Source organism: Erpetoichthys calabaricus, chromosome 4 (assembly GCF_900747795.2).
Source record: "Erpetoichthys calabaricus chromosome 4, fErpCal1.3, whole genome shotgun sequence".
In the NCBI taxonomy this organism is placed as follows: Eukaryota; Metazoa; Chordata; class Cladistia; order Polypteriformes; family Polypteridae; genus Erpetoichthys; species Erpetoichthys calabaricus.
Genome location: NC_041397.2, coordinates 212,971,928 through 212,998,099, shown reverse-complemented (window position 1 = coordinate 212,998,099; position 26,172 = coordinate 212,971,928). Strand labels below are relative to the sequence as shown.

At 38.9% G+C, this 26,172-nt stretch overlaps 1 protein-coding gene across 4 annotated transcripts in view; it reads right to left on the bottom strand.

The window, feature by feature from the left end:
• Window positions 1–26,172, bottom strand: part of cntn5 (contactin 5) — a 1,396,083-nt gene that overhangs the window by 989,131 nt on the left and 380,780 nt on the right. The gene's annotated exons all lie outside the window — the stretch shown is intronic.

The window sequence follows — 26,172 nt, the reverse complement described above, 5'->3', positions numbered from 1 at the left end:
TTTGTGTTATAAACAGCAATATCTGCACCATCAAAAATTGATGAAAAAAGTCTTTAGTGCACCTGCTGAGGAGAGGTATTATCCTATACATCCAAACATTCATCCATCTTTTACCAGTTTTGCCCTTTTAAATTCGTTGAAGACCACTACCAGCCAATGCAAACTGCCCTACTTTTTGAATCGAGTGAGACTGGTGGAGCAGGAAGAGGGGTCTTTCATTGTGAAATGAGCTCACTTTGAAGCAGGGAAACATATTGTGCTGCACTGTTGATCAAATAGGCGATTCTCTGTGACCCAATCGCGATCCAATGACAACAATCTGTGACCCACCAGCAGCAACACACAAACCCAAAAGTGAGTGGCTGAGAAACACTACACAAAATCATATTTACAGTGTTAATAAAGAATGGTTTAGAGGAGCCAGGATTGTGCTAACAAGAACGTTCCTCAACTTAAATTTGTATACAGAGATTTAATGTCTGGTGACTGATTCTGAAGTCTAAAATGTAATTTAGATTTTAATCATAGAGCTTTTTCATCTTATACAATGACAGTAGTACATAAACCTTCACACTGATAAAGTGTATTAATTGCATATATTTTGATATGGAAGTACTGTTTGAGCTTTTAGAAAAGTGTTATAAAAACTTGGGGACTTAAGGGCTGCTTGTGCACTTATATTTTATATTTGATTTAAAAAATCCTGTTGATGAATGGACAGATAACAAAGTCAGTTATAAGTTATTAAGATTGCCCCAATATAATAATAATTTCCAGTTATACAATATTAATAAAATATTCTTTTCAATAAAAATAATCTGCGGTGGGTTGGCACCCTGCCCGGGATTGGTTCCTGCCTTGTGCCCTGTGTTGGCTGGGATTGGCTCCAGCAGACCCCCGTGACCCTGTGTTCGGATTCAGCGGGTTGGAAAATGGATGGATGGATGGATAAAAATAATTCATAAAGATTTTTATTCCTCCATTCAACATATAGCATGTTACTAACATGTAAAGCAGCTTTCACATTATTAGTCCTTATTAAGACCTTACTCTATTGCAGATTGGGAAAATCACTCAAACCTGCTAAAATTGAAACGCTGATAATAAATACATGCCATCTTGATTATTTCACAGCAGCTGGTGAGAGGCAATGTATCTACCCACAGATGTGTATTGGTTAGCTGAGGTAGGTTTATGCAGATTCAAGACTGACAGGTTAGTAGACAGGGCATAACCTTTATGTTCCACTCATGACAAAGTGCTGGTGAAAATGTAATATTCTAAATAAGTTTAATTGAACTGTTGTGAGTTTACATACTGTTAGTTTTGTTGTTTTTATGCATTAATAATAAAAATACTTTTTTTTTATATAGAGCTTTATATACTGTAGCACCTTTCCCATGTTCAAGGTGTTATAAGGCATTATTTAACAAAGGCACTTTCATTCTGCTTGTAGAAAAAAAATCCCTGCAGTAAAACTATAGAAGAAAGCTGTGAAGTTAGCACTTTTATTCCAGAGGTACCCACACATAATAATGAAGCACTTTTGGAAGGACCAGTAAATATAGCCCTTTCCATGAGTGTCTCTATTTAGTGTCACCACAGACGCCAGAAAAGCACTCATTGGTTTAAAAATGAGACTTCAGTGGTGACTGTCGGTGATCCCTCCACAGGTACAAATGCTGGCCCACCAACTGTGCAGCTATAGAACATGTGCAGAAGCAACAGTAAGTGCATGCCTGAGTTCACTTAATGTGAAGTTGTCACATTTGCTGTTGGCAAGTACTTTTTGCAAGTGTTGGGTGAGGAAACAGAACTTTTTTTCCTTTTTCCTTTTTTAAATGAGACAACAGCTTTCGTTTATGTGCTTCATTGAGTCCACTTGGTTATACAGTACTATCACCAGTGCACCCACCCTATTTTTAACTTCTTTGTTATACATATAGAACTCTGAGAAAGAATGTGGTCAGTTCTGATCATTATTCGTGGTTTTTTTTTACTTTCTTTCTTAATCTATTAAATCTTAATATGGTATTTTGATTGCATCAGTCCAAGTTGTGATAACTGGAAAATATTTTTTAGGGGCGATTATCCAGATAATCTGATAATTTCCTCTGTATTTCAATATTAGGCCACCCTTGGATAGATTATATTAGGATTGCATTCTGTATCTGTGTCTTTGACTGTTCCATATGTTTCTTAGCTCACGGATGGTCTTATCTGACACTTTCACAAGGATTTGTTTTCCTGCCTGTTCCACTCCAGTGTTCATCTAGTATTCAAGCACCCAGGCTTAAAAGGGCCTGACTAGTCTAGTTTTGACATTGATGCCAAGCCATCTGCCCCTCACGAAAGTATAGCATTTGTTGCCAGTTTTTTTAGCTTAATCCTTTTTATTACAATGAAATTTTTATACTGTTTTTGTTTCATTGAAACAAGCCTTTCTCTACATGCACTCATTTTAATGGACTATACAGTATGTGAATCATTCATACATTAGTGAAGAAGACAAGACAGCTTTATTGTGAAAACATTGCATCTTAATTCATTTACATTATAAAATCCCATCATTAAGAGCTCATAAGGTGCACAGGCTTACTGCTGCACACAGCTGGACATCTTTAAATTACAAAAAGGTCAGCATCTGTTACTAAATCCAAAGCAATCTCCAGCCTGTGTTAATCCTCTACATGGGTAATATTATACTGAGTCAGACATTTCCATTTTCTTTCTGGCATCAACTTAAAACCTTTGTAAGTGTTAATGTCGATCAGTCTGTTGTGTCTTCAAGAAGATCATTGAAAATCAATTTATTATACTTGGCATTAATAAGAAAACTTTCTAATCATCCCTATAGTTTACATCTTTAACAATAATACGTTACATATCTAATTTAGTAAATATATAAATACATGGATAAAAGTACAAAAATTTGTTGTCAAATGTACAATCATTGATTCTTTTTATAAAGTCTGCTTGTATTTAAGAGATACATCTCAATAACCCCATTAGGATCAGATTAAAAGATCTAACCTTTATTGGATTTTCTGACAAAAAATGTTAATATAGTCATTGTGCTTTGTTCATTTAACACAGTAATCCGGTCTCGTACCCTCTACACTTCGACAAAGTGTGGGTCAATATAAGCCATTGTTACCAACGGGTGATATCCAGTAAAATCATTTCTTTTTAGGTTTGACCTGAAACCTCATTATGCAAGATCCATTAGCAATAAGTAACAAAGATTTATTTTTGGGGATGTTGGGAATCCCTAATTTACATATAAACTGAGACTGGCTCCAAGTAAGGCAACTCAGAATCCCTAAATGAGTTTTTGTGTTAGCTGAATTGAAAATAAAATGTGTAACAGCATAAATTGAAGAGACAGAAAAAATGATAGTGTCAATTTATTATAGTACTCTAACCATGGGGGTTCATCACTAGCGTATTCAATAATATACAGCTAGAGTAAAAAGATTTAGAAAGCATAGCCAAGATTGTCTTTATTCATATTCATAATCTGATGAATCATGAACAACTGTGGGGTTTATGATGCCCAGTTTGTGGAGTTTTTTTTGTATAGGTTTAAGGTTGATATAGCTTCACTGCCAAAATCCTAACTGATGATTTACATCTACTATATCCTTCCATTCTCTAAAATGCTTTTTCCAGTAGAAGGTAGCAACAGTCAAAAGGCAATAAACAATCTTAAAAAGTACATTGGTCCAGGACAGAGTGTCACTCACAGTAGGCTGATTATGCATTGTGAAGCAACATAAAACAATACTTTGACCTGTGAAAGAAACTTCACACATACACTAGAACACCATGTAAACTCTGCTCAACAGGCAAGAAGGCTGTCAGTTGAATTAGAAGCCAAGTGATCAGATGCAGCTACAGTTTTCTTCTATATTATTTCCCTAAGGAAACAGAACTGAAGTGTCATTAAAAATGTCCAAAAAATGTAAAATCAATGAATCTAATCAATTTTTAGTGAAGTGTATTTTCAGCATATTGTTGTCATTTTCTAATATGGAAGCATATAGAGGCAACAATCCTGCTCGTCTTCTATATCAGCCAACTTAATTAACGCATCTCTGGAACAGCACCTCCTCACCAGCTCACATGAGTTCTTAAAGTTGTGCTTTCTTGTCCACGGCTGAGATAGTATTCCAGATGTTCAGTTATGCATTTATTTGCAGTCTGACACTTTTACCATCATTGTCTGAAAAGACTTATTTCTAACATGTTTGTAATTCAAAAAAAATTGTTAAAAGGTAAGAATGCAAAACCTGCTTAACCTCTCGATACAAAACACACATTGTGGGGCAAAGAAAGAGAATCTTTCAAATAAGCATCACAATTTAAAAAGTGAGACAACATTACAATTATTCAAAACATATTTCAAGTTTATAAATATAATATTAAAAAATGAAAAACAAAGGTGAACTTTTTATCTGTTGATATTATGAACCCACTTTATCTGTTAGCTTCTAGTGGATTGCGTGGTTTTGACAACAGACGGATGGATCGACTTTCTTTAGTACAGGAACAAATCCTGATAATGATTCCTGATTGATTCCTGCCACATGCTGAAAGAACTACAAAAAACAAGAAAGAAGGCATTTCAGCCTGGAATTAAATGGTGGGTCCAACATTCTGAGGTAGTAACAGTGAATATCTTGCCACATCACCTTTCACCTCTTTACTATTGCTTTCAAAAGTAAATATTGCTTTATGCAACTTTTAAATTTTACCATTACTCTTTATCTTTGCTCAATGTACTGATCTATTTGCTTCACAACACTTACTGTATTTTGATCTTTCTAAGATCACTAATACATTCACTAAGGCAATATATGTAATGAACGGACTTTATTGTTACTTTAAATGTGTTTTTTCCCTTTTGCTTCCATAACAAATGAGTAATCGATGTTTTTAAAATGATCAGCATTTTGCCATCCAAAACTGAAAAGCAAGATCACATTTAAACTGATGCAGCCAATCTTTTGTAGTTGTGTCAGTTATTTTAAAAAGGCCTTTTACTGTTTCAACACCTGACGCTGACCTGATAAATATTTGTAGGAATCGTTTAAAGTTGTGGTCAGCTTTAGCAGATCATTATATGCATAATGCCTACCTTTTCACTGTATGTATCTGTAATCACCAAATATTGTTATTCCACTTCTTGGTTTCATATGTAGATCAGATTGCTTCTTTTATCTGGCAACTTTGTATTTAATTGATATAAATGTATATATCTGTAATCATAAAATATCTGGTAACCTTGCATTTAATTGATGTTAATGTCATATAGTTAAAGCTCTTTGTCATAACAATAGAAAACTCATTGAGATCTCAGGGATAAATTAAAATATGCATCTTATTAATCTACTCCAAACTTAAATGAAGCAAATGGTGCCTGAGACTTAGAATGAATAGCACAGAATTCAAAAGGAGTTCATTCAAAGAATTCAACTGTTGATTCAATCAGCCAGTATACTGCACGTATAAATAATGTATATTACCATCTATATGTAAAACAATTCACATGCATATTTTGCTTTAGAAATTAAAACTATTCACCAATTTTATTTTCCATCTCCTTTGAACCTTTGTGTATCTATTAGGCAGGCAGTGTGGCACAGTGTTAAGGCTTTGGACTTCAGACCCTACGGTTTTGGGTTCAAATTCTGCCACTGGCACTGTGTGACCATGAGCAAGTCACTTGACCTGCCTATGCTCCAATTGGGAAAACAAAAGAAATGTAACCAAATTTATCATAAATGTTATAAGCTGCTTTGAATAAAGGCATCAGCCAAATAAGTAAATGTAAATGTACTTGTAAATCAACTATTGATTCAAGGAATTGTAAGGGAAGGGCTTGAACATTGTGGTTTTGTATTACCTATTCATATTCTTGACTTCCGTGTACTAAATATATTTTATAAAATCTCTATGTTCAGGATTGAACAAAAGTTTTTTTTCTGTGAATAACCTTGCACATGAGCTTAAAAAAATCAGTTCCTTTTAAAGGTCTGACAATAGTTCCTATATTTGGGAATCATAATTACACAAAGATTGGAAGCTCTAAATTAAACTGTAGCAACCAAATGAGTTAAACAAGATTTAACAATTGGTTATATCTTCATTTTATATTACCTGGGCAATTAATACTGTTAAAACAAATATTTTTACAAAATGTCAACCTCCTTTCAGTGCATTCAAATAATAGTTTTAATAAATCCACAGAACAGGATGCAATCATATCTTCATTCATGTATAGCACACAGATGCTACTGATTGAAAAAATACATGTTTTCATAGATATAAATAGGGGAGTGGGGTGGTGTAACCTAAATTTGAATGCTACTACTGAGTTGTGAATATATTTATTATGTGATTACAGAAGGAATGAGAGAGAGAGAGAAATTTGTACTGTAAATTTCTTTGCAGTAAAGTGTACATTCTTTCTGGCAATTACCATTAATTAATCTGAGCTACATAGAAACTTGGTTGTTGCAGTACTCTTATATTATGGAAACAGGGCAGGAGATGACTGAGGGCTGAGGGTTGCTGCCAGTTTCAACTTTATAAGATAATCATATACTGTATTACTACCAACCCTAAAGTATACAACATTTAATATACGGAATAAACTTGGTACTGGGACCTTTAAAAACGCAAATAATGACAATATATTACATCCTTTTAACAGCTGAGCATTAAATATAATATAATATTTCAACAAAGCACCTGTATGCAAGTTGGAGATTTTGTTAAAAGAAGTCTAGAAATATTTCCTAATCCACTTTTAATGTCTATTTTAAGAAATCAAACATTATGGCTGTTAAAGCAGCATCTCCAAACTATACCAGTGCTTTCACATGTGTCTACCACTAAATACCCTGAGACAACAGTGGGAATGAGAACTTTCATTCATATTTTAAAGATAATGAATGGAACTCAGCGCTAGTTGATAACATATACCCATCATCAATTTGTGCAAAGTATGGCCTAATACTCAAAAGCATACTTCTCACACATCCCTCTCAAATCAAACTATTTAAAATATATCCTGGTCAAAATCTGAATTTTAATAAATAATAATAATAATTAATTTTATTTAGTGCTACATAAAAAAAATTTAAAGAAAGACACAACAAGAGTGTAGTCGTCAGACACAAGCTTCACATGTTTTGGGAGTGCTCCTTTCTCAGATTGTCTTGGAAAAACAATATTTGCTTATTTATTTGGCAGTTCTGGAATCACAATAATACACAATCTACTTAGAGAATAGTTTGGGTAAACACCCACTGGAACATTACTGCTTAATTAACAATTTACTGTGGTAACTTACAATATTTTGCTAGTACACTGCCTAATCTTGCTCAAATTGAAGAATCTTAACCAATCTACTAAAACACAACAGTTTTATATAAAATATTAAAAATAATGATAAATTGATGTTATGAAGAATAATCCAAAGTCACATGCTGGTTTTATTTTAGGTGAAATAGTAAGACATAATAATGTAGAATGAAATCACATGGAACAACCAAATAAAACAAACTGTAAAGAAAACAATGACTTTCACATGTTACACCTGGCACACATAAGTAAAAAAATAAACATAAAAAAGAAACAATTTACAAAGTTGTTTCACTTGCTATACAGTCATATGTAAAAAGTAAGCAATTCCTTTTAAACTTCTACAGTTTTTACATATTAGAATGTAACCTACAATTATCTTTCCCCCGTCAAAAATTCTGTTTGAAAAATGTAACTTTAGTTGACCAACACCACAAAAATGGTTTTACTTAGCCATTTTTTTCTCCAACAAAATTAAGACAACATGAAAAGCCATGTGTGAAAAGGTAAGTAAACTCTTACTGCTTTCAAATCATGTAAGAACGTAATTGGAGGTACTTGTTCCTAATCAAGTGCACTTGATTACTTGATAATCAGCAAGTGCTGCCACTTCTTTCTGGAGTATGCAGAATTTTGGTAACAAAGACATCACTTCACAGTGTGAAGGACTATTTACAGTAAAAACGGGGAATATTCATGCCAGCTATCAATCTCCAGGAAAGAGAGCATTTCAAAATAATTCATCCTGATCATTCTTAATGCAATCCCAAAGAACCCAAAAGCTAAATCCAGGTATTTACAGGTGTCTGTCCCCTCAGTATTTATTACAGTGCATGACTCTGACACCAAAGACTGACAAGTATGGCTTTAATGAAAGAATAGCCAGGAGACTTCTGCTTCTAAAAAGAACAAGACAGTATGGCTTAGATTGGCCAAACTACAAAACATCTGGAACAATGGCCTTTGGACAGAGGACCCCAAAGTAGAGTTGTCTGGTCATTATGGAATACACAGAAACAAAACACAGCATATCTAGACAAGAAGCTCTAACCATCTCTCAAATACTGTATAATAGTGAAGGAGTGATCATTTGAAGTTTGTTTGCAGCCACAAGTCACAGTCACCTAGTGAGTCTACTCCATACTGTTCTTAAAACAGATTATTGTAGAGGAAACTGTGAGGCCATGAGTTTCACAGAAACATGATGAACACTAGCATATCTAGATTTTGAAGTAAGTCAAAATGCAAAGCTTTACTGTATTCAGTTGTTTTGGCAGGTTCTTAATACAGCCCTGCATAATTGAAAGCCTTTCTTAAAAGCAATACTACTGTATATACAGAGGCCCTGAAATTACTGTCAATGCAAAGAATTGACCAGGAGATGATCACAAAAGGAGCAGCAAAAAGAATTGTCAGCAGTGTACGATGGTCTTAACCAGAAAGATCAAAACAAAGCTGAAGCATCTTAGTTCAAAAGAAGCAAACCAAAAGTAAGTTCCTGGAAAAAAGGGGGTAAATACCAAAAACAATGCTTGAAAGTAAACTCTTTTAATGTTAACTACCACAAAGCTTTTGGAGTGGGATACTGAGCACACCAATTGCCACCATATTTATACCAGATGATATAATGACATCACTAATCACAGTTACCCCATCATGTGTAACCATCATTATGCATTCAAAATAGTGATATCTAAAATGGCATTGCAGCAAACAAAAAACAAGCCTGTGAAATGAATAAATTGAAAATAACCGTGTGCAATGAAAATATATTTGGGATGTACATATTCCAAAACCTCAGAACCTTCAAAAAATAAAACATATAAATATATTTTTTAAAATAAATAAGACAGTTAAAAATAAGTATTTGATTATATTTGTATGTTTAATATCAAAATTTACTTTAAAATTAAATTCACATTAATAGTACTGGGTGTTGTACCATGTTAGCCATTATGAATGTAGTGAGAAGTCAAGCAAAATGACACCTTTTATTGGCTAACTAAAAAGATTACAATATGCAAGTTAGCCAATAAAATGTGCCACTTTGCTTGACTTCTCATTCACATTAATCATATTAATACAATTATTTACCAAAATAAGTTCTATTAATATTGGGTGGGGACCAACCCCACATGAAGTGGCAGAACCAACACAGCACAATGTCACCAATCAACCTAAAATTCATGTTTACGGAATTTAAAAGATAAAACCTGGGGAAAACAATAACATTGAGAGATAGTGTATGGGCCTTAACCCATTACATTGTTAATCATTGCTGTACCATAGAACCCATGAATGTTGTACAAAAGCTTCAAAATGCACTGTGTTCAAAGTAACATAAAATGGCTTTAACAATTAAAAATCACATCATGCTCACACTTTTAAGACATTCGTGCACAGAGATTTGAGAGTGCAGTCCTTTTATTAGTGCTAGTTCATTAATTTGCTTATTATTGTGGTTGCTTTTATTTTCAAGCAGTTTTAGAGCGGGTAATCTGTTCAAGAGTATGTTGCACAAAATGAAAGAATTAATCCATATGCTCAAAGGAATAAATGCAGAAATGTGATAAAGTCAGGATTACAATCTGTGCTATATTTTAACTGCTCAACCTTAACAGAAGCAATGAAACCGTGTTACAGCTTGTGTCCTTCTAAGCTTATTTCTGTGTTCAGACAGGAAAACTTGTCCTTAGAGGATAAACATGAATTACACTAATAAACCTGAAAATGAATAGTGGTATGATATTGGAAATGCACGCAATCAATGAAGCAAAATGGCTAGTCCAACAAAGTGGAAAATAAATTGTGTCATTACATGATAACAAGATGAAGATTTTAAAGATTTGCTATAAAATTTCTGTTTAACAAGCATTTTCTATTATGACAAGTGTGTAAAGTATTATAGCTTGTTAAATGTACCAAAATAAATTAAAATGTAGACCTTAGTTGTTACAAATTCCAATGGCCAGTTTATGAAAATAAAAAATGGGATTAGCATTATAACATGTCATGTATAACAAGTGAGTGTTTTGGTTATTATTATTAGCTTCAAATGAATTTACAAAAAATGAGTGAAAACATGAACGTTGACTGTGCTTTTCATGTACCAAGAAGTAGTATGTGAAGCACAAAAGGATATACTTTATATAATAAAAGACACTTTATATTAGATACAGTATATGAAACAGGCACATTGTGCTTGTAGTCTGCATAGTACAGTAGTATCCCTAGCATCTATAGAGCTTCATTTGATATATGCACACAGAAAATTTCATTTTGAAAAGCTAATGCCTAATGTCATACTTTTTTGTTAAAAAATCATAAGAAATATCAGATTTTCAGGAATCACTGACTAGGGGCAAAAGTCTCCCGTGTTTCATGTAGTCAATCGTTGTCATCCTGGCACACAATCAGAAGACATTGTTCAATCACAGATGACAGACTCTGCTTATCAAACACCATGTGACTTCAAGCCCTCAAGCTGTTCTGGCATTTTTCATGTTTATTCTCCTTACCTACCATAGGAAATTGTAGCTGGCGACACTTGTTTGCAGCTCCTACAAATTCTGTGGAGTATATTGATAAGTGATTCAGCAGCTGATGACAGAGAAAACAAAATCAACTTAAAAATAACCTCATATCCTTTGGATGCGGAAAAAAGCACTTGATACGGTTGAATTGGACAACCTGTTCATCACATTGCTCAAATGTGGGTTCGGCCCAAACATATGTGCATGGATCAAACTGCTCTAAACTAGTTCAGAAGCTTCAGTTTGTATTAAGAACATTATTTCAGACTACTTCAAACTAGAACGTGGTACTTAACAAGGATGCCCCCTGTCACCATTGCTCTTTGCAATCGCCAATGAGCCTTTGGCTATTTACTTTTGAAATACATCATAGATAAAGAGGATTTTCAGAGAAGGACTTGAAGAGATAATATCACTATATGCAGATTATATGGTACTGTATATATCTGACCCACAAAATTCTGTGCCAGCAGTCCTAAAACCACTAGCAGATTTTTAAAGGATATCTGGACTGAAAATCAATTTGAATAAAAGTGTGCTTTTCCAGTGAAATGTTTGGCACACAATATTAGACTGGGCACTTTCCCATGTATCTTGGCAGATAAATTTAAATATCTAGGAGTATATATCACAAGGAAATATAAAGCTATTTTTCAACAAAATTTTGCTGTATGCATGGAAAAAATTAAGACTTGAATAGATGGTCTACCCTCCTCACATTGGCAGGGAGACTCAACACTGTTAAGATGAATATCCTTCCCAGGCTTCTTTATCTATTTCAAAGCATCTCCATATACATTAACAAATCTTTTTTTTTTTTTTTAAGAAATTAAATTCAATCATAACCTCATGTCATCCACTGCTCTCAGCCTCAACACCGGGACGCGGCATGGTTGTGTGCTCAGCCCGCTCCTCTACACCCTCTACACATATGACTGTGTCCCCACTCACCATAGCAACAAGATTATAAAGTTAGCGGATGACACGACGGTGGTCGGACTCATCTTGGGCAAGAAGGGTGAGCTGGCATACAGGGACAAGGTGGAGCGACTGTCAGAGTGGTGCACTGTCAATAACCTGCTCCTCAACACCAAAAAAACAAAGGAGCTTGTTATTGACTTTAGGAAAAACAAAACTGACATCCAGCCACTCAGCATTGGCGGGGCCTGTGTGGAGAGGGTCCCGGTGTTCAGCTTTCTGGGTATGGAGCTGGAGGATGACCTGACCTGGAGAGCCAACACCAAGGAGCTGCTAAAGAAGGCGCAGCAGAGACTGTATTTTCTGAGAATTCTCGGAAAGAACCATCTCCCAAAAAATCTGCTCCTTGCTTTCTATCACTGTTCCATCGAGAGTGTGCTCACGTACGGAATGTGTGTGTGGTACAGCAGCTGCACTTCCTCAGAAAAGTTATGAACAGAATCGGTGACAAAGGGCAGCCCTGGTGGAGTCCAACTCTCACTGGAAACGGGTTCGACTTACTGCCGGCAATGCGGACCAAGCTCTGACACCGGTTGTACAGGGACCGAACAGCCCTTATCAGGGGGTCCAGTACCCCATACACCCGGAGCACCCCCCAAAGGATTCCCCGAAGGACACGGTCAAATGCCTTTTCCAAGTCCACAAAACACATGTAGACTGGTTGGGCGAACTCCCATGCACCCTCCAGGAGTCTGCTAAGGGTGTAGAGCTGGTCCACTGTTCTGCGACCAGGACGAAAACCACACTGTTCCTCCTGAATCCGAGGTTCAACTATCCGACGGACCCTCCTCTCCAGAACCCCCGAATAGACTTTTCCAGGGAGGCTGAGGAGTGTGATCCCTCTGTAGTTGGAACACACCCTCTGGTCCCCCTTCTTAAAGTGGGGGACCACCACCCCAGTCTGCCAATCCAGAGGCACTGTCCCTGATGTCCATGCGATGTTGCAAAAACATGTCAACCAAGACAGCCCTACAACATCCAGAGCCTTGAGGAACTCCGGGCGTATCTCATCCACCCCCGGGGCCCTGCCACCAAGGAGTTTTTTGACCACCTCGGTGACCTCAGTCCCAGAGATGGGGGAGCCCACCTCCAAGTCCCCAGGCTCTACTTCCTCATTGAAAGGCATGTTAGTGGGATTGAGGAGGTCTTCGAAGTACTCCCCCCACCGACCCACAACATCCCGAGTCGAGGTCAGCAGCGCACCATCCCCAACATATACAGTGTTGACACTGCACTGCTTCCCCCTCCTGAGATGCCGGACGGTGGACCAGAATCTCCTTGAAGCCGTCCGAAAGTCGTTCTCCATGGCCTCCCCAAACTCCTCCCATGCCCGAGTTTTTGCCTCAGCAACCACCAAAGCCGCATTTCGCTTGGCCTGCCGGTACCTATTAGCTGCCTCCAGAGTCCCACAGGACAAAAGGGACCGGTAGGACTCCTTCTTCAGCTTGACAGCATCCCTCACCACCAGTGTCCACCAACGGGTTCGGGGATTGCCGCCATGACAGGCACCAACTACCTTACGGCCACGGCTCCGGTCAGCCGCCTCAACAATCGAGGCACGGAACATGGCCCATTCGGACTCAATGTCCCCCACCTCCCTCAGGACGTGGCCGAAGTTCTGCCGGAGGTGGGAGTTGATGCTACTTCTGACAGGGGGCTCTGCCAGACGTTCCCAGCAGACCCTCACAACACATTTGGGCCTACCAGGCCTGACCGGCATCCTCCCCCACCATCGAAGCCAACTCACCACCAGGTGGTGATCAGTTGACAGCTCCGCCCCTCTCTTCACCCGAGTGTCCAAGACATGTGGTCGCAAGTCCGACGACACGACCACAAAGTCGATCATCAAACTGAGGCCTAAAAAAAAAACTTTTTATTTTAAAAAACTCCTTAATTTTTCTGCTCTGCTACACACTGTGGACTCCAACTATGGTGGACAAATTCTCCTAGGGCAGTGTTTTTTAAACTGTGGATTGTGAATGTTTTTGATGGGTCACAATATGATTGTGTATTAAAATTACAAAAGTTCATCCAAGTATGAATTCTGTGCCAAGGGGCATGCCTTCCATTATTTTCATACTTTTTTATAGCAGTATGTGAAACATTATTGATGCTTAACAGAGAGCTTTTGTTTTTGTGGCACAAAAATGTCAGTTTTCCTCGACTCTCATCTCACAATCTATTAAACATTCAGTTTGAGAAGACCGACAGCGAAAACGCGTATAAGAAAGAGACAAACAAGAAGAACTGACAGACAAGCTTCCTAAGGTGAAGAGACTGTGGTGCTAGATTGAATGTGAAAATGAAAATAACAGGTACGGGACAAGGGTGTGATGATTTTCAGCATGTTATGAAGGACCAGTGAATTGAGTGGGAGTGTAAATATAGTGCCGTGCCAGTGTTATTTGCAAAATGCAGTTTCAATGACAATGAACAACTGTTCTGTGACTCATTGCATGTTCAGTGTTATGGCTTACATTGAATCCAAATCGGCAACAGAGGTGCAAAGAACATTTTGCATAAAGTTTAACATGCCGCGGCATCAAAGAATTCCTTTCCCACACAATGTATGAAAGTGGTCTGACAAATTTCCATCAACTGCTATTGTAAAGGACATGTTTGTTAGACCTATGAGAACCACAACAAAACAAGAAAATGTGAAAAGGTTCAGATAAGCAGTAGACATTCAACATGATGTCAGTTAAACATTTCAAACTGGTCTCGAAAATCTGCATCGAGATTTATACCATTGCCCATACAATATACAAATAGTGCTTACATTTTTAAGGAATAATACAGTTTTTTTTATTGTTTTGTTTGCTTTTTACGTGGTTAATTGAAATGCTAAATGGAACACAGAGTATATTAAACTATTTTTCAAATAATTTAGAAAAAAATGCATTGTTAATGGTGAAGCTCATTTTAAAAGCATTACTTAAAAACTTTTATTTAAATAAGGCTAAATACGCTGCATCAATTAAATCATTTTTGAAGTACTTAATTCCTTATCCCGGAACCATTTCTTAAGTGAAGTAAGTGACTTTTCATACTGTCTCTTCCTAATATCTTATATCCTTGTGCTGCACCCCAAGAATTTCTTTCAGCATTACTAAATCTTATACTAAGTATTTCCACTGGCAATGGTATACATCAGGAATCTATTCCCTTTTTTGAATGTAATTGTTTAGGTACTATCCCCAGGTATTCCCTGTGTGGAATGTGCATATTCCTCCTGTGTGTATGCATGTTTCTGCAGGTGCTCCGATCTCCTACCACAACACAAAGACATGCCAGTTAGTTGGACTGACAATGCTAAACTGGCCCCTGGTGTGTATTTGTGTGTGTTCACTCTGCGATGGACGGGCGCCCTGTTAATGGGTTGTTCCTGCCTTGCGCCCTGTGTTTGCTGGTATAGGCACCTGCTGCCCTGTGATCCTGTTCAGGATAGGCAGGTTTGAGTGAATGGAGTATTGTTTTAACAATACATTTGTTTCCCTACTTTCATCTTTTAGTTATATTCATGTTAGAAATATGGTTGAAAAGAATCAAAAATGTTAATTTTTTGGCCATTGTTATTTGTCTCTTTATGATTCGGCTGTCATTATGATAACAATCTTCTTGGGTCACAGTATGGTACTGATTTTATTATTTGGATCCTCAGATTAAAAAGTTTGAGAACCTCTGACCTCCAGAATTCAAAGGGGAACCCCTGCTTGCAGCAAGGCAGTGATGCACACTGAAAACTCAGTGTGGAACAATCATCTCCCCTTCAACGTGCTTTAGACTCTGTGGTGGGAAGCAAATTTCAACACAATGGAGAATTAAAAGGGAAACTGTAACTTGTAGCAAAGTAGGGAGGTGCACGATAATATGGCGCAAAAAGTGTAATATGTATTAGTGTGGTGCACTGGGTAGGCTTGCGATTGTGTGTCCACGGGTGGAGCTATGGGGTTATAGGGAGTTTATGTTCTTAAGCATTATTTTGGTACCGGTACCTGAGGTCTGAAAGCTGGTATCAATTCTAAAGTCAATAATTTGTATCTATCCAACACTAGCATGTGTTTCCCCTGCAATGGACTGGTGACCTGTCCAGGGATTGATCCTGCCTTGTACGCTTTGCTTGCTAGGATAGGTTCCAGCCCTTGCGACCCTCCTCATGATTAAGTGGGCTTAGAAAATGAATGGCATAATAGTAGAGACACTTTTCCTTGTAAAAAGCACAATTAAGCATTGGTTCTGATTGAGTATATTTGACCTTGTGGCATCTTCTTTCATATTATCAAGGGAAGCTTACTGATTCACAAAAAGGAAGGAAACTTTCAAGATGTAAAGAAAAAATTATTACAGCTTGAAATGTGATTCCCTGGTGTCATTTGACCTACTGTGGGTGTCAGCCCACAGTCCAGTGACTTCTGGCATTCTGCATAAAGAAGAATATGGAAACAGAGGTCCCGTTCTGACTTGTTTCTCAGCCTCATTTTGTGACATTCACATGTCTTACTGCTCTTATTGTATATTAGGTACTTGAATAGAATTATATTGATAAGGATTTTGATTGCTCCCTTATTCAATTCTGCTGACCTTCCTTGAAGATTATGAGTTCATACTTTCTTCATTATATGTATCTGAAGTTCAGTTCATTTTTACTTAGGCCATTAATTCTGATAAACCCCATATGTAGGTCTTATATTCTGGAAGTAATCCAACCACAAAGCTCAAAATGAAAGGATGATTATTCTTACTGTGAATCACATCTTACAGGTGTTCCAATGAGACAGCATTCAGTGTAACACATTTTTACCAGTAATTCAATTAATTAAATTCAAGAGCACCATAATCCAAAATCAAACCAACCAGTGATTCACTGTATAAACTAGAGCAAGTTAGTTTGTTAAAATTATATAATACACATAGAGAATTCTAGGATTCTATCTGCATTGCAAATTGATTAAATATTAAATACAATTTAATTTATTATTGCATGATTAGTTTTTATTCACATCTGTTCACATTTTGCATCTTGTCATATTTTTATCGTTGTGTACTGCTTGGTGCCTGCAAATGAGCTCACTTTGGAATCTATGTGTTCAGTTAAGACTACAGTTAAAAACAATCATTGCCCAATAGTGAAACATTCTCCATAACTTTTGGTTTTGACCTTAACATTATGTGATTAACTTTGACTTGGTTGATTGATTGATTGATTGATATTAGTATCTTAAAGGATAGATCTACGTTATTTTACTAATAAAACAGCACCTAAAATGCACTAAACTGAAATAAACTAAATCTTTATACACTATATTTTATGAATTGCTGAATTCAGGTAATAAGTACATTCTACGTGAATCAGGCTTTTGAATTAAGAGAGTTTGGGAGCATGCACTGATAGCGAGTTGCCACACCCACCACACGCCAAACCACCTAGACTGGTACCCGACTGCAGCGGGTGACACCTCAGCACCACACTGGAACAGTGTGAGGTTTTATACAGTGGCTGGAGTGCCAATCCTAGCACCAACCCCCAAGTTTTCACTGTAAATTGGAGGACCTGCTTGCAGGACTGGATGCAGATTAACATCATACCCATGACGAAGCAATTGCAGGTTAAGTGCCTTGCTCAAGGGCTAAAAACACACATATAATTAATACCAGGGTCAGAGGAGCCTATCCCAGCTAGAACAGGGTGCGAGGCTGGAACAGACCCTGGGCAAATCACCAACCCATCACAGGGCAAGTACACAAACACCCATGCACCATAGGGCCAACTAGGTGTCGCTAATTCACCTAATCTGTATATCTTTGGACAGAGGGGGAAACCAGAGACCTGGAGGATATCCATTCTGACACAGAGAGAACAAGCACACTCCAAACACAGAGGTCTCCTCACTGCGAGGCACCAGCACAACCACTGCACCACTGTGCCGCACAACAATTAAGATGTTTTATTCTTTGCAAAAACTATATTCATAAACGATAATAAAAACATTTAGTGTACAGAACAGTACAGACAAATGATGGTAATGAAAAGAATACAGAGAACATAGAACATGTCGAACAAGGTTCATGCTTAGAATATTGTATTAAACATAAGTACAGTAAATCAAATGATTTAATGCTAAAAAAAATTCCAACCTGCTTAAAGCTGCAGTAAAGAAGTGTAGCATAAAGATCAATATCAACCATAAGAGATCATGTCTCTTTGTTGAAAGCACAACAAAGGGAAGAGGAAACTAAGCTGTCCGGTAAGGTTCACCCATTTCAGACAATGGAACAATGAGAAGAAGTGATTACTGCCACAACTGCATTAACAAAAGAGTCAAAAGCAGTGATCGAACCTTTGCCAACAAAAGAGGAACACATACTGTGGCTGATATACTGTAGGCCTATTGCCACGGATTAAAGAAACAAATACTGGAACAGTTCACCTTAACTCTATTGCACTACATCATTAAGTCAAATGAAACTAGCTTCTTTTGTAAGTGACTCAAGAGCTTAGAACAATGAAGAACAAAAATTAATTTTATTTCAGACTTCAGCAACTCAGAGAATTGTGTCACATGTCAAGGCTCTGTTCCAGGCCACCATTTAGTGTTGGTCCTAGTGGTTTCATATTTGGCCTTCAGGGCTTTGTGCCTTACATTGTTTTTCCAGAGAGAACATTCTGGTATTAATTTAAGTTTTCTGGTAAGGATGTGCTAACCTTATTTTTGTTAAAATAAATGAATGCATTCATCTCAAGTTGCTCCATCAAGATTAACATATAGAATAGTTCCTTTTAACTTATGCATTCAAAATATTTCAGAAAAAAGGTCTTATATGAGCTGATTTAACCAACCAATTAGTTATTGAGAATAACTAAAAATGCACCTACAGAGCTCAAGAAAAAAAGGCAAACAAAGTAATTTAGGAATAAAATTTTCTAATTATCAGTTTCACAAATTAGGAATGCTATATGATACTGGAAGCAATTTTGCCCACAATATGATGGAAACATGTTAAATAAGTTTTATAATATTTGTAACATTAAATGTCCAGTAAATGAGCGCTTATGTAATTGTGTGAAGTTCTGCTTGTAAAACCCAGAATAAAACAAAAGAGTACATCCAAAGTAATAAAGGCTAAAAAGATGTTTGTTGTGTTTTTTCAAAAAAGTGTTGTCACACACGTGCACATGGGAGGCAGTAAATGGGCAGGAATGAGGGCAATAACATTTCAGACCACAGAGTGGCGAAGTGTACTAACCCATTCTCTCTTTCCACTGCAGTCCACTTACGGGAAATGATGTCACTTCCAGTTTTGGCACCAAAGACGTTACTTCTGGTTCCAGCCCCAATGATGCCACCTCCCCTGCTTGCACTTAAAACCGCCATCTTTACCTCAGCAATTCAAATCTGTTTTGGACTCTAACCTGTACACATCTGTACATCAATTATATCAATTTTTCAGCCAGAAACAATATACGGTGGCTGCCCCAAACATTTTTTTTCTTTGACAGCTGGTGTAGTCGGCAGGATGGTGGACTCCCAGAAGAACCAGGAGCAGGACCTGACATATAACCAGGTGGGAAAGTACCGTGGCCGAATTTCTAAGCGGGAGTATGTCCTGTGGTTCAGATAGGCTAGCTACAAGCTCTGTCCCCAAGACACATACCCAGGTGAACTGGTCCAGATGAGGGAGGCAAAGTGGGCTTATTATGCTCTCTCGGAGAAGAGTGTCCTCCTCCCTACCAAGGCAGAGCTCTTGGCTAAACGTGGGGGTGCCCCAGACCAACAGGTGAGGATGATAAAACACTTGAGGTTTACCCCAGAACAGCCAACCCACAAACAGGGCTTCTCCCTATGGGCGAAAACACCGCCCTCTAAATAGTGGAGCAGGTTGCCTGCTACTTACTTATAAATAGCCTTCCAGAATACTTCACCCAGCTGGTCTGGGGACAACACTTCCAAAACATGGTAGAGCTCATGGAGTGTGTGGAAGCATCTAGGATGGTCTCGCAATCTGGGAGGGCAAAACCATCCCTTAGTCAAACCCAAACGGATTATGTCTCAAAAATCCGGCCTCGCCACTACGATCCGGAGCCTATGCCAAAGTTCCCAAATTCGCGGGTGTGCAATCTACTAAAGGACAAGGAGGAATGCGGACAGAAGAGGAAGGAAGGATGGTGTACACTGACAAATTCCTTGGTGATTCCATATTCAGGAGTGGAGGTTATCAGTGGGTTTAAAACCGAGACCCTATTCGAATCTGGCAGCAACATTTCCATTGTTGCCAACCAACATGTGCTACCGCAACAGTGGTTAAAAATTAAGACTAGTCTAACCTGCATCCACAGAGAAACCCGCTGGTACAGGTCCACCACTTGTGTCATCAGTTGCGAAGGATTTCTAAAAAAGTTAGCCGTAGTGGTCCTTCGAAGTCCACCGTTCCCGGTGATTTTGGGGTGGAACTAGTCTAAAATTAAAAGCGGTTTGGCACCTTGCAATCAAATTTGGGCCTAAGTATAGACGGGGATGATCCATCTCAAGCTGCCTCCACGCAGTGTAATAAGCCGGCGGAGACAGACAATGTAGCCACTCAGTGTGACATGGCAATTCCTGGGCCGTCGTGGGTAGAAACATCATCAACCATCACCACAACAGACCGGGAGGAAACCATATCCCTTGAGGTCGGTCCTGACCTTTTCTCCATTTTACAGTACCAGTTTTAGAGATACACCGGCTTCTTTTAAAAGGGGACAGTGGAATGATAATTCCCTTAGATTTACAAAAAAATGCAGTCATTTTTGTCAGTGGCTAACGCATTCATCAGCCCATGCCACAGGGTCCTCACTTTGTTTTAGAAAATTACCTTTTGTATCAGGTAGCGAAGCATGAGGGCGCAGAAGTTACTACTAATACCACAGACCTTCCGGCAGCAGGTTTGTGAATTAGCACACGCTCACCTCCTAGTAGGCCATTTGGGCACTGGAAAACTAGGGAGTGGATTAAGCTTCAATTTTATTGGCCGGGAATCAATGAGGAGGTTTGTCGCTTTTGCACATCCTGCTTGGAGAGTCAATTGCGACAAATTCCTAGGAGGGACCGTGCTTCTCTCATTCCCATTCCCCTGATTGATGTCCCATTTGAAAGAATTAGAGTTGACTTAATAGGTCCCCTGGAACCCTCAGCTCGAGGACAAAAATATATATTAGTCCTCATGGATTATGCTACCAGAAATCCAAAAGCTGTTCCATTGTGCTCAGCCACTTCTAAAGCCATAGCATGGGAATTGGTTGGGGTCTTTGTGTGAGTCAGCATCTCTAAGGAATTACTGACAGACCAAGGGACACTTTTCACCTCAGAGACATTCAGGGAAATGGCCAAGTTACTTAAAATAAATCACCCAAAGACAGCTGTGTATTATCCTCAAACCGATGGTCTAGTGGATAGGTTTAATCAGACTGTCAAACAAATGCTACTCAAGGTCATCAGTGAGAATGGGAGGAACTGGGACCAGCTCCTCCCCCTCGTTCGTTTTGCATAACAGGAAGTCCCACAAGCCTCTATGGGCTTCTCCCCGTTTGAATTACTATACGAATGACAACCCCAGGGAATACTGGATATTTTAAAAGAAAGATGGGAGGAAGAGGCTCTTCCCTCTACAAACATATTAGAATATATTGTGCAATTATGCAATAGATTTGGAAAGATTCATCCATTACTCAAGAGTCACAAGGAAGTGGTGCAAGCAGCACAGGCCCGATATTACGACTGAGGCACGTCTCTATGGGAATTCCACCCAGGAGATCATGTCATGGTCCTTGTTCCTAACTCCCATTCTAAATTTTTAGCTCACTGGCAAGGCCCTTATGAAGTTAAGGAGAGGAAAGGACTCATAGATTATTTGGTGAAACAACCTAATCATCAGCTGAGGGAGCAGGTCTATCATATAAATCTGCTGAAGCCATGGAAGGACAGGGATCTCGATCCCTTCTCCTGTCTGCCCCGCTCACTCTTTGCTCACAAAAATAACCTTAACTTCGGTCTGGATTTAAGTCCCAAACAAAGACGGGAGCTGGAAGCAGTTATCCTGTCTGTCCTGGAGGTAGTGAGTGAAACACCTGGAAGAACCTCTCTGATTGTGCATGATATTGTGACAGAACCCAGGGTTATAGTTCAAGAATGCCCCTATTGCCTTCCAGAGGCAAAAAGAGCTGAAGTGGAGCTTGAGATCAAGCGTATGCTGGAACTAGGAGTGATTGCGGAAAGTCGATAATCGCTGGTCCAGTTCCATTGTCTTGGTCAGTAAACCTGGCAGGAGTTGGATGTTTTGCAATGACTTCTGACTACTTAATCTCCCAGTTTGATGCCTATTCAATGCCACGAGTGGACGACCTCCTCGAGAGGATAGGACAGGATAAATATTTGACAACTCTGGGCATGACAAAGGAGTGCTGGCAGGTTTCTTTGATGGAATCCTCAAAGGCTAAGACTGTGTTTAGCACCCCTAGCGGTCATTGGCAGTATCGTGTCCTTCCATTTGCGTTACACAGGGCTCCTGCGACTTTCCAGCACCTGGTAGATAAAATGCTCCAGCCTCAAAACTCGTATAGTGCTGCCTACTTGGATGACATGGTCATCTATTCCAGCACATGGGAGGAACACCTACAGCAGGTCCGAGCGGTACTACGGACACTTGGTGAGGCCGGACTTCAGATTAATCCCAAGAAATACTTCTTTGGATTGAATGAAGCCAAGTATTTTGTGTACCTAGTGGGTTGGGGTACCATGAAGCCACAGTGCTCCAAAGTAGATGTCATATTAAAATGACCCCGTCTGCGAACCAAGCTGAAAGTCCAAACCTTTCTCTGCTAAGTGGGATACTACTGCCGGTTTGTACCCCGATTCTCTGAGAGAGCAGCACCCTTGTCTGATTTGACAAAGAATACCGCCCCAACCAATGTGGTATGGACTGATGAGACAGACTGTGCATTTAATGACGTGAAACAGGCCCTTACATCAGCACCAGTCTTGAAGGCTTCTAACTTTTCTTTACCTTTCATCCTCCAGATGGACACTTTGGAGACAGTCCTGGATGCCGTGCTGAGCCAGACTGTCGATGGTATTAAATGCCCAGTCATGTTCCTGAGCCGTAAATTGCTGGAACGAGAGGCCAGGTATGTGGCGGTGGAAAGGGAGGCCTTGGCAATCAAATGAGTGATTACTCAGCTGAGGTACTACATCTTGGGCCGCATATTTAACCTTGTTACGGATCATGTGCCTTTACAGTGGATGGCCCTGCACAAGGAGTCGAATCCATGGGTCACCAGGTGATTTCTTGACCTACAGCTATACAGGTTTTCACTTGTTAATCAATAAGGTTCTCTCCACACCAATGCTGATCCTCTTTCTCAGGTTCACAACCTCTTGGTTTGGGAATGAGCTGAGGGGGGGACTTGTCACACACGTGTACATGAGAGGCAGCTAAAGGACCTGAATGAGGGCAATTCCACCCCAGACCGGGGGGTGGCAAAGTGTACTAATCCTTTCTCTCTTTTTAATGCACACCACTTACGGGAAATTACGCCTGGCCCTGATGACGTCACTTTCGACGACGCCAATTCCGGTTCCGGGCCCAACAATGTCACTTTCGGGACCAGGCCCAACGACACCACTTCCGGTTCTGGGCCCATTGATGCCATTTCCCCTGCTTACCCTTTAAACTACCATTTTTACCTCAGTAATTCAGTTCTGTTTTGGACCCTAACCTGTACACATCTGTACATCAATTCTACCCATTTTGCAGCCAGGAACAATAATAATAATAATACATTTTATTTATATAGCGCCTTTCCCATGCTCAAGGCACTTACAGAATATAATAAAGAACGGCAGCGTATACATTATATAGCATTGTACAAACCAGATACATAAATAAAGAAGATTAAGACAGTGAATTCTGAAAAAAAAAAAACAGACAACATAATTGATGGTCTAGCACACACACATACAGGTTACATTGGCATCTTGACAGAGAAGTAAACTGAGAGAAGGGTAATAAAGTCAAGTAGAGCTAAAAGCCTTCCTGAACAGATGAGTTTTGAGTTGTTTTTTAAAACAATTCATGGAGTCAGCTGACCTGATTAATTTTGGTAGGTCATTCCAGAGTCTGGGCGCTATACAGCTGAAGGCCCTGTCACCCATGGAGTGTAGATTAGTGTGGGGTACAACAAGATTGCCAGAATCAGAGGACCTTAGTGGGCGGGCAGGCACATAGTGATGGAGAAGGTCACTAGTAGTTTGGTGCAAGGTTATTTAAAGCTTTGTAGGTTATTAGTAGGATTTTATATTTGATTCTGTAAGACACAGGGAGCCAGTGAAGACGGAGCAGGATGGGTGTGATGTGCTCGCTGCTGCTGGTTCGTGTAAGGACTCTTGCAGCTGAGTTTTGAATAAGCCTGAGCTGTGATATAAGATTAGAAGGGGCACCTGCCAGTAGGGAATTACAATAATCGATGCGGGATGTGATAAAAGCATGGACAAGTTTCTCAGCATTAGAGAAGGAGAGGAAGGAGCGAACACGTGATATGTTACGGAGGTGAAAGTAAGAAAGTTTTTTAATGTGATTTATGTGGGCAGAATAGGAGAGGGAGGAATCAAAAATGACACCAAGGTTTTTTAAAGTAAAGGCAGGTCTGATGAGATCACCACCAAGATAGACTGGGAAGGAGCTCATTTTATTAAGTTGCATTTTAGTCCCAGTTTGCAGGAGTTCAGTTTTATTGCAATTTAATTTTAAAGAGTTCTGCTCCATTCAGGTTTTAATTTCACTAAGGCAGGTTGTGAGCTGAGAAAGCTCTGATGAAGTTCCACTTTTAACATTGAAGTAGAGCTGAGTATCATCTGCATAAAAATGATAATCCAGTCCATAGCTACGGATAATATGGCCAAGGGGAAGCATGTAAATACAGAAAAGCAGAGGACCAAGGACAGAGCCTTGAGGGACTCCTTGTGTGACTGGCACTGAGCTAAATCTGCTGTTGCCAAGACTAACAAACTCTTGCCTATCAGTCAGATAGGACTTGAACCACTGGAGGGCAGTGCCAGAGATACCCAGCATGTTCTCCATTCTGGACAGTAGGATGTCATGTCTGACAGTGTCAAATGCTGCACTGAGGTCTAACAGAATTAATATGCTGGTTTGTCCAGAGTCTGCTGCCATAAGCAAATCATTGGTTACCCGTAGCAGAGCAGTTTCACAGCTGTGCCGCGCCCTGAAACCAGACTGAAAGGGTTCCATCAAATTATTAGAGGTTAGGTAATTGGTGAGTTGGGAAGCTACAACATGCTCAAGAACTTTTGACAAGAAAGGTAAGTGGGAAAGAGGCCGGAAATTGTTAAGATTGTCAGCATCAAGACCAGACTTTTTTAACATTGGGGTTACAGAAGCAATTTTAAAAGTGAGCGGCACAGAGCCAGTGTCAAGGGGTGAGTTTATTATTGTTGTAACAATCGGGAGTATGGCATGAAGGCAATATACGGGTGGCTGCCCCAAACCTTTTTGTGGCTCCTTCTGTTTGTATTTAACAGTGATTACAACAATGCACCATGCTTTTGCAATAGTCTCTTACTAATGATTTACAGCTGCTTATTAACTTAATATATACATCTTTGGAATGTGGAAGGGAAACAGGAGATTCGAGGAGAACATGCAAAATCCAAATTAAAAAGGAACTTTAAACTAATCACATTGTATCCATGAGGCAACAGCACTATCACCTGTATTAATGTGCCCTCCATGGTTTAACTTAACATAACTTAGCATTCCCAGCAGCACTGGAAGAAGCAGCCAGCCCTGCATATAGGATTTGCCTATCACAGAGCCTACAAGTGTACACAACCAAACTCACACTGATATACAGCCAGTTTAGAGTCACCAAATGATCCAAAAAACATGCCTTTGGGGATATGGGCAGAAATCAAAAATTCACATTTTCTTAGAATAGGTAAAGATGTCTTAGAATGGTTAGTTACATACTGTAGTTTCTTGATCCTTGTTTGCCACAGTCACAAATCAATGCACTGTTTTTGTTTAACCACAAACCAGCAAAAAACTAATAAAAATCACATTTATTTCAGCAAAAAAAGATTTGCTGGGCATTGTATAATTATGTCTCTTTTACAGAAAATTAGTTTTGATTCACACGGTGCTTTGTGTATAATTAGCAGATTCAAAGACTGTATGAACATTAAGCACATTCAGTGTTAAGCTTTTTTTCTCTCTTATAAAAAAGAAAGTTAACAGTGAG